The following is a 14,546-nucleotide window of genomic DNA, read 5'->3' as shown; positions in this document are numbered from 1 at the left end:
GTTTCTGTATTACCTTTAGTAAAACTTTACTTGCATGGGATATCAAAAAGATTGTCCAATGATTTCCACATTCCTTTGGGTCACCTCTCTTTGGAATGGGCACAAATACGGATCTCCTCTTCCAATCAGTCAGCCAGATAGTTGTCTTCCAAATTTCCTGGCAGCGATAAATGAGTGCCGTCGCATTTTCTTAAAAGATTTCAATTTTTATTCCATCAATTCCTGGTGCTTGTTCTTTGCCAATTCCTTCAATGTACCTTGGATTTCTTCAGTATCATTGGCTTTTGATCATATGCTACCTCTTGCAATGGTTGAACATTAACCATTTCCTTTTGGTACAGTGACTCTGTGTATTCCTTCCATCTTCTCTTGATGCTTTCTGTGTCATCCAGTAATTTGCCCAGAGAATCCTTTGACAACGAACGTTGAGGCTTGAATTTTTTCTTCGGTTCCCTCAGCTTGAGAAATGCTGAGTGTGTTCTTCCTTTTTGGTCTTCTGATTACAGATCTTTGCACATTTTGTTGTAATATTTGACTTTACCTTCTCGAGCTGATCTTTGAAATTTTCAACTTTATGAATAGCTGCTCTACAGCCATGAAAATTCCTAAGGAGTCCTAGTAGCACTGGTGGTTAGGAGTTGGGCTGTTAACTGCAAGGCTGGTGGTTCAAATCCAGCAGCTGTTCTGTGGGAGAGAGATGAGGTCATCTGCTCCTGTAGTAGAGATTTTCTAGAATTGACTCCCAGGCAGTGGGTTTGCTGTCTGGGACTGTAAAAGGTGATTGAATGAAAAACACTTTAGGCTGACAATTTAAATTTCATATGGTAGGATAAGCAGTGGACTGAAAATCACAGTCAACCTCTCCACAGGAAAAAGATGAGGCTGTCTGCTCTCTTAAAGATACACAGTTTCAGAAATCCTACAAGTGACTGCTCTGGGTTGGAATGGACTCAATGGTAGTGGGTTTTAATGGCTGTGGGCTGCAACATTTTTTTTTAGCAGCCCGCCTTGAGACTTGATAGTAGATCTCAGTAAAAGGAAAGAGTAAGGTTCAATCAGACATATGAAGACCACGGCTGATCTAATCTTCACTTTCTAGGCTTCACTGTAACTAGCCTACTTGAAGCCATTACTTTTCTAGAAACAGAATCTCTGGATTCATATAACAGCTGCTCAGAATAAACCTTATGCTTCAATTTTTTTGAGCTTTGATTATTTTTAACACCATTTTCATAGAAGTTTTAGATTTTCCATAATTCATGAAAAAATTAAAACTAGATCCATCTACGCTGATGTTTCAATGTTAATTTTTTCTATCATTTTTTACACATTAAAACCAAACTTTAAAAAATTACTCCCATGTATTGTCAGTGAGAAGCAAAATGGGGACAGTCTAGACCTCCTGTGATTCCTTACTGACTGTAAATTGGGGCCTTAATTCTCTTTCCCATCTTGAAGCTGGCCAGTGAAAAGTCTGAGAACCGGCTACCAAGAAGAAGCCTAAAGTCAAGAAAGCAGTTGCCAGTTGTAAAGCTAAGAAGGTTAACCTCAAGGGCAAAAAGACCAAGAAGGGGAAGCCCCATTGCAGCGGAGAGCCTGTCCTAGACTGAGGAATTGGCAGGGATTCCCAGAGGCTATCCATTCCAGAAAGGCCATGTACATGAGGGAGTACTCAGCTGCTAAATGCAGGGTTGAGAAGGAGAAGGTTCTTTGTCGGTGACAAGAATAATGGTAACCGAGTGGTTACACTGCACAAAATGCCTAGGTGTCACCCTGCTGAAGATGTGTCTTGGGAGCTGTTGCCCCATGGCAAAAAGCGACAGAAGACAATGGTCCAGCATCCCTCCCGGGACTATTCTGATCATCCTCACGGAGTGCCATGGAAGGAAATGAGTGGTTTTCCTGAAGCAGATGACCAGTGGCTTATTCCTTGTGACTGGAACTCTACACCTCAATCAAGTTCCTCTGCAAAGAATATACCAGAAAATTTTCATTGTCACCTACACCAAAATTAGTATCAGTGATGTGAAGATCCCCAAACATCTCAAAGGATGTTTACTTCAAGAAACAGCTGTGGAAGCCCAGATACCAAGAAGGTGAGATCTTTGAAACCGAGAAAGAGAAATACAAGATTACAAAGCAGCGTGAGTTGGATCAAAAAGCTGTAGACTCACAAATTATGCCAAAAATCAAAGCCACACCCCAGCTCCAAAGCTACCTATATGCTGTGTTTGTGCTCACAAATGGAATTTATCCTCACAAAGTGGTGTTCTAGACTTCTTGCAAAGAACCTCATTAAATAACTGATCAATAAAAAAAAGACAGTCTAAAAAACTTCCCAAATTAAAAAAACCCTGCCAATTATATTACTGTTCAGTGCAGTTGAGTCGGTTCTGACTCATAGCGATTGTGTTTAGGGTTTCCAAGGATCAGCTTGTTAGTTTGAACCATCGATTTTGTGATTCAAATTGACCTTGCAGTCCAGTGCTTTATCCCACAGTGCCAAGTTAATATTATATGAGATCAATATGTTTTTTGTTTTTATTCTAATATTATAATGTATTCTTGGTGAAATGAGAACGATCCTTTACATATACATATGAATTAATTTAGACAAATGCAATCTTGGTGGAAAGATGTTCATGGAGGCAAACGAATACATGAATTATTCAACTACTTTTAGAAAAATAGTCAACCTCAGAAGAATTGAAAATTTAAACTAATAATTTATTAGTCAATCTGACTAAGATGCTTCTATTAAATTTAATTTTTAACTCAATATAAAGTACAGAGTTAGTTGCAAATGAGGATTGGGAAGCTTTCTGGAATAATCCTTCTAAGCCTCTTGGATCCTGTTTCATATATACCTTCTCTTCACTGATGGACACGTTAGGTTCCAAGGACCAAGTGTTGATACAAAAATTGGCATTACATGATAAAGGAGGACGCAAGACTGAAAAGGAAGGAAGATCACACTCACTACCTAATTGCCAAATTACATCATTATTCAGCTGCTAAATAATATCTCAGAATTATCAAACCACTGAGAGTCGTGGCCCAGCCCAGCTGACAATCTTAACCATACCAGCTAGACATCATTCTTGGTTCCTCTCAGAAACTGCCAGATAGCACAGTTAATGAGAGGAACACTTGGAAAGGTGTTTTTTTTAGTGACGTAAATGGAAAATCTCAGATAATGAAAAAGTCAGTATTTGAGGAGAGGCATAACATGTAAGAGTAAACATGAACAAAAAGTCCTAATCTACTTCATTATGAGAGCCAGCACTCAGTCTGTCATGCTGTGGTGGCTTGTGTGTGGCTGTGATGCTGACAGCTGTCACTGGTATTGTGCAGACCAGTCGTGGACAGGTTTCAACAGAACTTCCAGACTCAGACAGACTAGGAAGGAGGAGAGGTGGACCACTTCTGAAAGGTTAGCCACTCCATTAGCAAAGTACGTTCCAGCCCCACGCAGCCAGTCTCCAGCACAGTGAAGACCATGATCATCAAGACCCAGATGAACCTGGATTGGAAGCAGGTGAAAGTGTTCCAAAGCAGTGCCAACTACACAGAGAATTTCATCTAGAGTATCATCACTGTGGAGCCAGCCCTGCAGCAGGAGGCCATCTGGTGGTGGGCGGGATGGTCGGTTCTTCATGGAGGAGGCCATCCAAGCTCATCCTCCACATGGCCACTGCCAACGGGGTTGGTCACTTGGTCAATGGACAGAATGAAATCCTCTCCACCCCTGCTGTTTCCTGCATCGTTACAAAAATCAAAGCCTTTGGGGGCATCATTCTGAGAGTCAGCCACAATCCAGCAGGACCCTGGACACTTTGGAATAAAATTCAATATTTCTAATGAAGGTCATGCTCCGGAAGCATTAAATGATAACATTTTCCAAATCAGCAAGACAAGTGAAGAGTATGTGATTTGCTCTGACCTGAATGTAGACCTTGGATTTCTGAGAAAACAGCAGTTCAACCTGGAAGACAAATTCAAACCCTTCACAGGGGAAATTGTGGATTTGGTAGAAGTTTATGCCATGATGCTTACAAACATCTTTCATTCTAATGCACTGAGAGAACCATGGGCCAAACTCACTGAAGATCTTTCTGTCGTGCTTGCATGAGTTGTGGGGCCGTGTGTAAAGAGCTTCCGTGAAGAACTCGGCGCCCTTGCAAACTCTGCAGTCAACTGCGTTCCTTTGAAGGATTTTGGAAGCTACAACCCTGACCCCTACCTCACCTATGCAGTGGACGTGGTGGAGACCATGAAAACAGAAGAGCATGATTTGGGGGCTGCCTTTGATGGTGATGGGGATCAAAACACGATTCTGGGGAAGCATGGGTTGTGAACCCTTCAGATTCTGTGGCTGCCATTGCTGCCAACATTTTCAGCAAATCGGGGTCTCCAGCTTTGCATACAGTATGCTCACAAATGATGCCTTGGAACTGGTGGCTAACAGTACACAGATGTCTTTGTATGAGATCCGAACTCTGGAAATTTGATGGATGCAAACCAACCATCCATTTGTGGGAAGGAAAGTTTTGGCACAAGTTCTGACCACATCCGTGAGGAGGATGGGCTCTGGCCTGGTCTGGTCTGGCCCTCCATCCTTGCCACCTGCAAGCAGAATGTGGAGGACCTTCTGAAAGATCTCTGGCAGAAGTATGGCCGGAATTTCTTTACCACGCCTGATGAGAAGCAGGTGGACGCTCTTTTGCAAGGAAACAGTTTTCAGAGGATGACGAGGTTTACACCGTGGAGAAAGTAGGTAACTTTGAGTATAGCGATCCAGTGAATGGCAGCAGTTCCAGAAATCAGGACTTGCTGTTCATTTTTGCAGATGGTTCTCACATCATCGTCCAACTAAGCGGGACCAGCTGTGCAGGGACAACTGTTCAACTGTACGCTGACAGCTCTGAGAAGGACATCACTAAAATCTACCAGGACCCCCAGGTCATGCTGGGCCCCCACTCTGAAGGTGTCTCAACTTCAGAAATGGACGGAACACATAATACCCGCCTAAGAGGACAGGCTGGATGTGGTACAGTCCTCTCCCCCAGGACACATCCAAGTCATCAGATTGAAGACATGGACAGAAACAAAGTGAGTTTGCCCAGGCTTTTAGGATTTGGTCTTTCCACGAACCAGTCCCTGATTTATGAGGTGCTGCCAACGAAGATGCCTGTAGGAGCCCTGTGGCAAAGAGGACTCAGGGACTTATACTAACGTCACTTCCTGTTCATGTCCTAATGCACTGCTGCTGTGTGGGTGTTTGTCTCCTTGGTACCAGGCATGGTTTACTCAGCAGTGTAAGATGGATGGTTCCACATCAGCCACGAAGGCCATTTTCCATCCTAAGGATGTGCTGATGAGATGACAGTGCACGTTTCTTTCCTCCTTCTCCCCACTCACTGCTGACGTGCCATACAGCACTCCATTTTGGGAGCCCTCTCTCCAACCAGCTCTCTCCTCCGAGTGTGATGTACAGATCTCTGCCTGGTTTTACAACATGTACCCATTCACACAGGTATTTTGGGATATTAAAGCAAAATAAGTTGCTTTTTCTTCTTGTTTTCTTTTTTAACTACAAAATGCTCTTGATTTCAGAAGTAAAACTTTTTTCTTTCCCGTCTCAAAAACAAAACCAAAAACCTTATGAATACTTTAGCATATGCCTGTCTGATATAGTGCCAGAAGTAAAGTCTCTCAGCTTGGAAGGCAATCAAAACACGACTGCGGAAGAGCTGCCTCCTAAAAGTGGAGTTGACCTTAGTGATGTGATGTGGAAGGAGCAAAACCATCAAGATCTTCATTTGCTGATGGGACACAACTCAAACTGAGAAGGAACAGCTACAAACATTCATTAGTAATCGGAATGTGGAATGCAGCTAGAAAAATTGGAATTCACCAAAAATGAAACGAAATGAAACACAGAAAGATCAATTTCCTAGGAATTTGTGAGCTGAAATGGACTGGTAATGGTTGTTTTGAATCAGGCAATTATACGGTTTACTACACCAGGAACGACAAATTGAAGAGGAATGGTGTCACATTTGTTTTCAAAAAGACCATTTCAAGATAATCTTAAAGTGCAGTGTCATCCAGGGTAGTATCTATATGCCTCCAAATAAAACCAATTAACATGACTCCTTGGAAACCCTATACTGGTTCACTGTGGGTCAGAACCGACTCGACGACACAGCAACAACACAACAGGAGTATTATTCAAATTTACACACCAACCACAGATTTTACCAACTTATTCAGTCTGAAACTGGTCAAACATGAAATCAAAATGCTTGATAATTACTGGAAAATGGAATGGGAAAGTTGGCAACAAAAAGGAAGGATCAGTAATTGGAAAATATGGTCTTGGTGATAGAAATGATGCTGGACAGCACATAAATTTTCCAAGACCAATGACTTATCCATTGGAAACACGTTTTATCAACAACATAAATGCTGACTATACACATGGATCTCACCATATGGAACACACAGCTACTTCTGTGGGAAGAGACGATAGAGAAACTCAGTATCTGCCAAGACAAAGCCATGGGTCAACTGTGTAATAGACCATCAATTGCTCATATGCAAGTTCAGACTGAAGCTGAAGAAAATTAAAACCAGCATAGGAGAGCCAAAAACTTATCTTGACTATATCCCACCTGAATTTAGAGGTCATCTGAAGAATCGTTTGGATGCGATAGACACTAAGGACCAAAGACTACAAGAGCTATGGGATGTCATCAAGAACATCATCCATGAAGAAAATAGAAATCTTTCAAAAGACAGGAATGAAAGAAAAGACCAAAATGGATATTAGAAGAGACTTTGAAACTTGCTCTTGAATATAGGGAAGCTAAAGCGACTGGAAAAAACACTGAAATAAAAACGTTGAACAGAAAAATTCAAAGGGCAGTTCGAGAAGACAGAGTAAAATATTATAATGAGTTGTGGAAAGATCTGGAGTTAGAAAACCAAAAGGGAAGAACAACGTGCCTAGCATTTCTCAAGCTAGAGGAACTGAAGAAAACAATTCAAGTCTTATGTTACAGTATTGAAAGACTCTTTGGGCAAAATATTGAACAATTCAGAAAGCATACAAAGAAGATACATACAAGAAGGAATACACAGAGTCACTATACCAAAACGAACTGGTTAATGGTCAACAATTTTTAAGAGGTAGTATCTGATCAAGAACTGGTGTTGTAGGAAGAAGTCCAAGCTGCACTGAAGGCATTGGGGAAAACCAAAGCTCCAGGAACTGATGGAATACAAATTGAATGAAATCAACAAACTGATGGGGCACTGGAGGGACTCACATGTCTGTGCCAAGAAACATGGAAGACAGTTAACTAGCTAACAAATTGGAAAAGATCCATATTTGTGCTCATTCCAAAGAAAGGTCACACAGTAAAAGGCAGAAATAATCAAACAATATCACATGCAAGTAAGATTTTGCTAAATTAAAAAATGGTTGCAGCAGTACATCTACAGGGAACCTCCAGAAATTCATGCCAGATTCAGAAAAGAAGTTGATGGAGAAAAAATGGCAGAAGTTTGCAAAGACAGCTTGCATTGCTGATGTCAGACGGGTCTTGGCTAAAAGTGGAGACTACCAGAAAGATGTCTACTTGCGTTACATTGACTATACAAAGGCATTTAACTGTGTGGATCATAACAAACTGTGCATAACATTGCAAAGAGAAAGATCTCCAGAACACCAAAAGTATAACCATCAGGGTCACTGATGGTGGATAAGCTTCAGTGGAGCTGTCAGACTAACACACACTACAGAGAAGGAGCTGGTGATCTGCTTCTGAAAACCAGGGGCTACTGAAAGGTTTACGGACAGGAGCAGAACACTGTCTGATACAGTGCTGGAAGACGAGCCCCAAAGGATGAAGGAACTCAAAATAAAAGAGTTGCCTCTCCAAAGTACTGTCAACCTTCATGATGTGGATGCAATAAACCTTTGGGTCCCCTTGATTTGCTGATGTGGCATGGTGCAAAATGAAAAGAAATAGCTGCAAATATCCATTAGCAATCAGAAAGTGGAACCAAGGAAAACTGGAAGTTGTCAAAACACAAAATAGAACCCCTACTTGGTCAAGGGGTTTGAAATTCTAGAAAAGAGTGATTCTAATGTGATTTTATGCAATCAAAAGCAATAGAGCCATTTTTCTCGATAAATGATAATGAATGAACTAACATGACTGCTAAGAATTGCTTCTACTGCTATGAAAGATACACCACCAGTAGCAGCCACAAAAAGCTTAAAATGTTTCAACACAGTGATGAAGCAATGGAGGTGTTCATTTCGTAATCACGGAATCTGGAGACAGCTACTTGGCTAAGAAGATTTAGAAGACAGCTAGCTACCTAGCCCAGAGAGCGCCCATCTGTACTACAAGAAGTTTAGCCAGAGTGGAGGAGATGCATATTCATGTCCATTCCCAAGAAAGGTGATCTAACAGAATGCAGAAATTATTCAACAATACTAATATCGCATGCAAGTAAAATTTTGCCGAAAATAATTAAAAAAAAAAAGTTGCAACAGTACATCAACACAGAACTGCCAGAAATTGAAACCAGAGTCAGAGAAGGATGTGGAACAAGGGGTTTCACTGCTTCTATAAAATGGATCTTGGCTAAATTCCCTGTGTTTTATTGACTATGCAAAGGCATTTAACTATGTGGATCATGAAAAATTATGGGTAACACTGCAAAGAATGTAAAGTTCAGAACACTTAATTGTGCACATGAGTAATCTATGCACGGTCATTCAATATTGTATGGTTTAAAATCAGGAAAGGTGTGTGTCAAGATTGTATCCCTTCACTCAACAAAAAAGGCTTTAAAATGTTCGTGGAAAAATGGAATTAATAATGGAATTTTTCAGGAACTTTTTGAAGCCTCCTGTATTTATTCAATCTGGATGCTAAGTAAATAATCTGAGAAACTGACCTATAAGAATGTAGCATCTGAGGAAGACTCATTAACCACTGTGATATGCAAATGCTACAACCTTACTTGCTGAAAGGAAGAGAACTTGTTGAAGTGCTTACTTGTGAAGATCAAAGATTATAGCCTTCAGTAAGGGCCTACCCTCAACATAAAGAAAACGAAACCCCTCACAACTGACCAATAAGTAACATCACAATAAATGGAGAAAACAGTCAAGTCGTCAAGGATTTCCTTTTACACAATCAGTGTCATGGAAATAACAGTCAGAAACAACCACAGGATGTACTGCACTGGGCAAACCAGCTGCAATAGACCTCTTTTAAAAAAGTGCTGAAAAGCAGAGATGTCCTGTGTTTTCAATCACCTCATGCATGCGACAGCTGGACAACAAATAAGGAAGACAAAGCAGACTGGATGCCTTTTAATATAATGCTGGTGAAGAGTATTAACTATACATATTTAGCGTGAACGGCCAGAAGAATGAACAGATCTGCGTGCCAAGAACAGCCAGAAAGCTCCTTAGAAGTCAGGGTGGCCACACTGTCTCACGTATCAGGAAAGATCAGTTCCTAGAGGAGGAGGACATCATACTTGGGCCCTGGAAAGAAAAGGGCATTATACTTGGTAACTGGTCAGTGAGAAATAAGAAGACCCTCAAACGAGATGGACTAACCCAGAGGTTGCAATAATGGACTCACACCTAGGAACAACAGTGAGGACGGCGTAGGACGGGGCCGGTTTCATTCTGTTGTACACAGGGTCAGTTTGAGTTGGAATTGCCTCCACAGCTCATATCAACCATCTGGTCAAGAAACTGGAATTCTATGAACTGAAGATAGCTGGCAAATGTTAGCTCTTGCCCATGCAAATACGGAGAGAAGAGAAACCAAAAGCAGCATTAAGTTTTCTTCTCTCCAGCGAGCTTCAACTGGTGAAGGTACTAAGTGTAGACTATTCAATGGATTCTCTTAACATCAAATCTCCACCCCCATATCAAACCGAAGAGTCAAAGCAGTCGTCCACATATATGAGCTTTATTTCCAGTATGGTTCTAAGAATAAAAGACTGACTTTATAAAGATATGGGGGTGGGAGGATCATTCAAAGTAGTAAAAGTAGAAGGCTTTTGTGGCCCACCTCTCTTTTTAATATACCCAGAATGTACAAAGAACACAGGGGGACCTAATTAGTAAAAATGCATTTCAATATGATTAATTGGGAATCTTGGCACCAGCTGTATAGAACCAAATGCTATACTTTATTAGATAGGCACTTGCAAGTTTTACATCTGCTTCATGCTAAGAGAACATCTGCTTAACTCATTCAAACACTTTTCCAGTTTTACAGCAATTTATACTTTGCCTGGTGAATCAGGCCAATGAAAATATATGCCAATAGAAGCTATCCTCTAAAGAACGTAAAACAAATACTCCATATTTTAATTTGCATAGGTTCCACAGGGAAAGCAATGTTTGTTGAGAGAATAAAAACAACTTCTCACTGCAATTTTAAAGAAATGTACACCTAAAACCATTTAACAATGGTAGTTTAATAGCAATTTAACACACGTACTTAAAGGGAAAAATAAAATAAGAAAAAATGTTCACAATGAATGATTTGCATCCCCCACAGACAGTAAGGCATGTTGCTGGCAATGCATAAACACAAAAGGTAAGAACCCTTCGGAGCAAATGGCTCCGAATCTGGAATGGAAACACAGTAAATTAGTTTGTTTCTTTTAAATGTCATGTAAATAGCTTGTGTTTATCAAAACTGATCCCAAAAATAATTAGGCTGCTGGGAATGGAGAAACCACTGAAAGGTTAACTTTATAAATGTAATGTTTCAGAATTAGGTTAACAAATCATCTCACCAAGAAACAGCAGCTCATGAGAAGACAGCTGTTCTGAAAGTTCTGTTCCGGGAATCATGGCCTCAGCAATCATATTTACTGCACATACACGGTTTATCGTCTGGTTAAATTCACGTCCATCTGTTAGAATGGAATGACGCTTGCCCCCAGAGTTGATTAAAGCCTTGACACGTGACAGATGCTAAGCAGAGAGTGTGTGAGTGGGTTAGAGGTCTGCTGAACTGACGTACGTACTTCCACAAGCCTGAAACTAAAGCCAGCCTGGGTCCTGGGGCTGCCGCAGTTACTCCTTTGTGGACTGACCCGACTGGAATCACATTTATTCTAGAGGCTCCTTGCTTGCAGAAGTATTCCATGTAAAGACCTGAACGTTCTGCAGTATGAGATAAGGAAGAGAACAACACTGAAGAAGGTCACCAAAAGCAAAAAAACTGACAAAAGATCGACTTGAGTACTTTTACCCAAATAACAACAACCCTTCCTCATCACTGAACTTACATTTGGTGGGGTGGAGACAGAAAAAAAAAAAAATTATATATATATATATATAAATTTAATCCTTGATGCCCGAACGTTTGTGTCAATGAGAAAGAAAACACATTTTTAAGAAGGAAAAATGACTACTTCAGGAAATACAGGCCATCAAAGAGAAGGGATGAGTAGTTTTTTGCTTCCACTATTTTAGAGTCTACGCTCCTAAATCAATTTTTTCTTCCTCCAACTCATCTTCCTCACTTACTCACTCAATACTTTTGAGTATCAGTAAGTAACAAGTATTATTCTAGCTGTAAGGGACTTCAGCAGGGGAAAAAACAGAAATCCCGATCCTCATGAATACCATGAGTACAATACACAGGATTTAAGACAGGTACAAGTCATATGGAGAAAGTAGAAGGGGGGCATAAGGGGCATGGGGGGGTGGGGCTTTAAAGATGGGAAGAAAGGCTCCACTGATAAACTGACAACTGTAGAAAGATGCTAAGACTGAGGAGGTGAGCCTTGTGGAGGTCTGAGGGAAAAGCCTGTTGGGCAGACATAACAGCACATATGTGTCTGTGCCAGTGATTTAAAAAAAGGCCCCAAATTCAAGTCTTCTACAGAGTCTTGTCTTAAAGAGGACAAACACAAAGACAATCATCCTAAATGAGGGAAACAATCAGCATGCACACAGTACAGAAACGAAAATGGAGTCTGCCGACTCAAGGCCATGAGGCTAATTACAGTTGACAGACAGCAAAGAGAATCATCACAAAGCCATGACTGGTGGTAGTTACAACCCACCCCGGTCACAGAACCACAGCAGAGGGAAAGGACTGTGACTGGGATACATGCACATCTTAAGAGTTAAAAAGCTTACAGGATGGGTTCTGGAGCTTCGACCAACTGGCTATGTGGTGGTCAGGGTATGATTATGACAGGACCCTAACTTTTAACTTAAACTACAAGGGTGAGTCAAAAATGATTTGCACTATGGCTATATCATTTATTTTCTTCAGCTTCTAGAAGAGACAAATACATCATTTTCCAACATTACCTCCTTGCTTTTTAATACACTCTGTACATCTCTCAACAAGCTTTCGTATTCCCTTATTAAAAAATGCTTTGGGCTGAGCTGCGAGCCACAAATGCACTGCCATCTTCCCTTCTTCATCAGAGGGGAATCTTCTTCCTTTAAGTGCTGTTTGCAGGGGACCAAAAAGGTGAAAGTTCCATGGAGCAAGACCAGCACTACAGGGAGGACGTTTAACACCTCAAACAAAATTTCTGCAGTGTCAGCAGCATGGGCAGAGGTGTGCAGACATGCACTGTCATGCAAGGTCACAAAGCCCTAGGATAGCAGTCCCTGCGTTTAAGCCCAAATTTAGGCTTCGGCTCTTTGGTGAGCAGCTCAACGTAATGACCATTTACTATTGCACCCTCTTCCTGATAGTGTTCCAACACTGGCCCTTGAGAACGTGAGAAAACTGTAAGCACCAATTTTTCAGCTGATGGTTGACTTTGGAACTTTCCGTTGGTCAGCGATTGAGGATGTTTCCATTCTGTACTCTGCCACTTAGTCTCTGCCTCATAGTGATGAGTCCAGGTCTTGTCACCAGTAATGATTTTTTAAAATACACTCTTACCTTCCTTGAAGTATCAATTCAATTTTTGTTTTCAGATGTCCAAACACTTCTGTTTATGCTCTTCTCTGAGTTGTTTCGATACCCATCTTGCACAAACTTTTCAAGACCCAAGTCTGTCCTGGATTATTTCAGAGGAAGAGCGATGACCAATTTGCAAATGATTTGCCACATAATTCACTGTCACTGTTCAGTCCCACAGAATCATTTCATGGGTGCCCTCACTGTTGTCATCAGCCATGGACATGGATGGGCATTTTAATATAACCGGGATGCGGGTAATTTGTGACCCACCTTCAGAGATATGTGACTATTTTCATGAATCATGAAGGACACAGCCAGGCATTTCCCTAGGACAAACTGCTCCACACTGGGTTTGCCTAGGGACTTGCAATTCCTTTCAATGGCATTCTTCCTGAGTACAAACTGCCCTTGCCCTGGGCCTGCCTGGTTGTCACAGCCACCTTGCTGTTTTAATGCTCAGAAATAAATGGTGTCTGAATTAAGACTCAAAATGGAGTTATGGCTCCCACTGTACACTGCAGCCTTCCAAAAACCAAGTGCTTTTGAATTTGAGTTCTAAAACCCATCTTGTATAGACAGTTATTAATCTGTTTTGGAAGAAGTACAGTCAGAATGCTTCTTAGAAGTGAGGATGGTGAAGCTTCATCTCTCATACTTTGGACACGTGGTGAGGAGAGACCATCCCTGGAGGATAACATGCCTGGTAAACAGGCAGGTCAGTGAACGAGACGATCTTCAATGAGTTGGACTGACACAGTGGTTGTAATAATGGTTCAAACATACTAACTGTGAGGATGGTGTGCTGGTGGTGTGCCATGGAGTCGGTTCTGACTCACAGCGACCCGGCATAGAAAGGTCTCCAAGCCTGTAAATCATCATCTTTCTCCCATGGAATGACTGGTAGTTTTGAACTGCTAAGCTTGAGGTTAGCAGCCTGACTTGTAACCGCTACCTCAAGATGGTGTAGGACTGGGCAATGTTTCGTTCTGTTGTGTACAGGGCAGTTATGGGTGGTAACCTACCAACCATAAATGTGTATCCTGATGCAGTGAGGAGAGCGTGTAACCTGAATTGGGGCAAGAAGAAAGGAGTCTATAAGGTAGAGAGGCAAGGTGGAGGCCCATCACCTAGGCCTGGTAGGCCAGCACAAGGACTTGGGTGGCCTTGTACTTATAGAGGCAGAAGGGGTGCACCAAGCGTCTGGTTCTAAACACACGAAGCTTACATGTTAGGGTCTGACCACAGACAGACTCAGATAGGTGTTTTGAAGAGCTCCCCTAGGCAGCTATGTTGAGATGAGGCTGCATGGGAAAGGTCAAGCAGGAAATGGGTAAGGTGGAGAAAATGGCGCAGGCAGGGATCAGATTCTAGATACACACTTAGGTGCTGCATAGCATACCTCCGGACAGTGTCCAACAGCATGCGCCTAGATACACACTTAGGTGCTGCTTAGCAGCCCTCCGGACAGTGTCCAACAGCATGCTCCTAGATACACACTTAGGTGCTGCTTAGCATCCCTCCGGACAGTGTCCAACAGCATGCTCCTAGATA

General features: G+C 41.7%; 1 protein-coding gene and 1 pseudogene across 1 annotated transcript in view; one reads left to right on the top strand and one right to left on the bottom strand.

The window, feature by feature from the left end:
* The window catches only part of DPY19L3 (dpy-19-like 3 (C. elegans)), a 98,497-nt gene that overhangs the window by 67,327 nt on the left and 16,624 nt on the right, over nt 1–14,546 (bottom strand). The gene's annotated exons all lie outside the window — the stretch shown is intronic.
* On the top strand, nt 3,500–5,032 carry LOC102836092 (annotated as a pseudogene).

The sequence above is a fragment of the Chrysochloris asiatica genome, unplaced genomic scaffold (genome assembly GCF_000296735.1).
Source record: "Chrysochloris asiatica unplaced genomic scaffold, ChrAsi1.0 scaffold00104, whole genome shotgun sequence".
Taxonomy (NCBI): Eukaryota; Metazoa; Chordata; class Mammalia; order Afrosoricida; family Chrysochloridae; genus Chrysochloris; species Chrysochloris asiatica.
Note: the sequence above shows the minus strand (reverse complement) of the source record. Positions and strands in the feature narration are given on the sequence as shown.